This window comes from Aplysia californica, unplaced genomic scaffold (genome assembly GCF_000002075.1).
Source record: "Aplysia californica isolate F4 #8 unplaced genomic scaffold, AplCal3.0 scaffold00785, whole genome shotgun sequence".
Taxonomy (NCBI): Eukaryota; Metazoa; Mollusca; class Gastropoda; order Aplysiida; family Aplysiidae; genus Aplysia; species Aplysia californica.
The window spans coordinates 79,234-81,551 of record NW_004798055.1 but is presented as its reverse complement, the minus strand read 5'-3'; positions in this window follow the sequence as shown (position 1 = coordinate 81,551).

Below are 2,318 nucleotides of genomic sequence, written 5' to 3'. Positions count from 1 at the left end.
CAGAATATGGTACGAGAGCTGGAAAGGGGGTGAAATGAGAAAATTGTAGAGATGAAAAATTTCCGTCGCTGTCCGGATTCGAACCCGGGACCTATTGAATGAGAGGCAAACACCTTGACCACGAGAGCCCCCGCAGATGTTTGATAGAGGGAAACAAGGAGTTAAAAAAAGAAACCCAGGAGTGAAGAACTTTCTTCTCTAAAATTGTCTCCTTTCACCTTCTTTCCTTCTCTCTTGCGATGTTCTATCGTCTGTTTCGTCTTCTCCACTTTCTCCACCCACCTCCTCACCTCCTTTTTTGCTTTTGTAAGTGTTTGCCCCTAGACTGGGCTCCTTTTTCTTTCTGCTGCATTTCTACTGCTACTCCTTGGCTTCTTCTTACTAAGACAAATAAAAACACTTGATAGCTTCAAAAGACATCTTAAACATTTTCTGTTCCTATAGGCCTATCATTCATAAGCTTTTAACGTTATTTTTCTGTATAGTTGTTCTGTTCCTATGTCTGGATGAAAATAGTCTGTGTGTGTGTGCGTGTGTGTGTGTGCGTGTGTGTGTGTGTGTGTGTGTGTGTGTGTGTGTGTGTGTGTGTGTGTGTGTGTGTGCATTAATGTATATCGCATGAGAAGGAAGGAAGTAGTAAGAAAGGTTTTTGAAAAATGGGTATTCCAATGTTAAGCGCATTGAGCTACTTTTTTGGAAATGCGCTATATAAAGGTTATATAATATTTTATTATTATTATTATTATTATTATTATTATTATTATTATTATTATTATTATTATTATTATTATTATTATTATTATTATTATTACTGCTGTTTTTCAGACACACCCCTGATCTTCTGGTAGGAAAGAACTACACCTATTCCTAGCCTTCTCGGACAAAGGCGAAAAATATCGGAGGTCCCATGTGCAAGTTGCGCTCGTTAAAGATCCCTTGGTGGTCCTAAATCGATAATACGGGGTGCCCACTACGGATGGGATCGGCCGATCGGGCGATCGCCCGACTCGATCTCCTCAAAAACAAACGTGTTTGTTTTCAGTTTCGGGCGATCGAGTCGGGCGATCGAGTCGGGCGATCGGCCCGATCCAGCCGTGGTGGGCACCCCGCATTTGAGTAGGTTTCGGCCGCCATCCGGGCAAAATTCAAAATTTCCTACCAATTGAAAATGTTTGGTGTGTCTCGCGTGCTCACATGATCTTATACAGTTGCGAGCGCCGTATAACACTTGCCCAAAAAAAAAAAAAAAAAAAAAAAGAGTGAAACGACACACGAGTCAAGACTTGCTGTCTACTGTGAAGCGAAGTAACCTGGCATGCTATGGCCATGTAACAAGATCTCTCTTGGCCTTTCCAAGACTATTCTTCAGGGAAGGCAAAGGAAGAGGTGGATGGACCGACAACATTGCCTAAGTGGACAGGGAAATCCTTCTCGCAAAAAAGTTCCATGAAAAGTGGAGGCACCTGACGCGGTTCTCTGCCATTCTGCGCCTACAGGGTGCCTACTACGGCTGGGATCGGCCGATCGCCCGACTCTGGTCACCTAAAAAACAAACGTGTTTGTTTTCAGTTTCAGGCGACCGAGTTGGGCGATCGGCCCGATCCAGCCGTAGTTGGCACCCCGTATAATTCGTGGATTATGGGATCAGTGACAGTAACTGTCAGTCCGGGTTGCCCCCGATAGGGTTTGAACCCTGCCTCCTAAATTGATCTAAATTGTGTTGATGGGGGCGTAAAACGTATTTATTGATGATTGATTGGTCGCGTAGTGCATGCGGCGTTTCGACAAGATAATATTCTGTATAGTCTCAAAGTTTGCACAGTAGAAGTATGAAACTTGAAGACCAAATATGATAAGATAGATACATTTATTAATGCAAATGGGAAATGTTTAGGCACAGGTAGGTACATAAAAAAAAGTTTAAGCACCAGCATGGAAACGAAGGCTTACTTATTACAATCATACACATTGACACACAAACAACAATGCACACCTCACACGCACATGTGTGTCCATGGGCATGAACTCTCTCTCTCTCTCTCTCTCTCTCTCTCTCTCTCTCTCTCTCTCTCTCTGACTGAAGTTTTCTTTAGGCCATTCCCAACCGGGGGATATTAACATGTTCTTTTGCACAGTAAAATTGTAAATGGGCTGATTTACAATGTCATGCTCATACTGTGCCGTAACAACATAGGGGGGACTGCTGCTTTTTCTATCCTCGTCCTTACTTTCGTCATTTTCCTCTACTTCTTTTTTATGTGTGTAACTCTCTTGGGAACTGCTATTTCCAGGGTGCCTTGATAGTCGAAACAGACTTT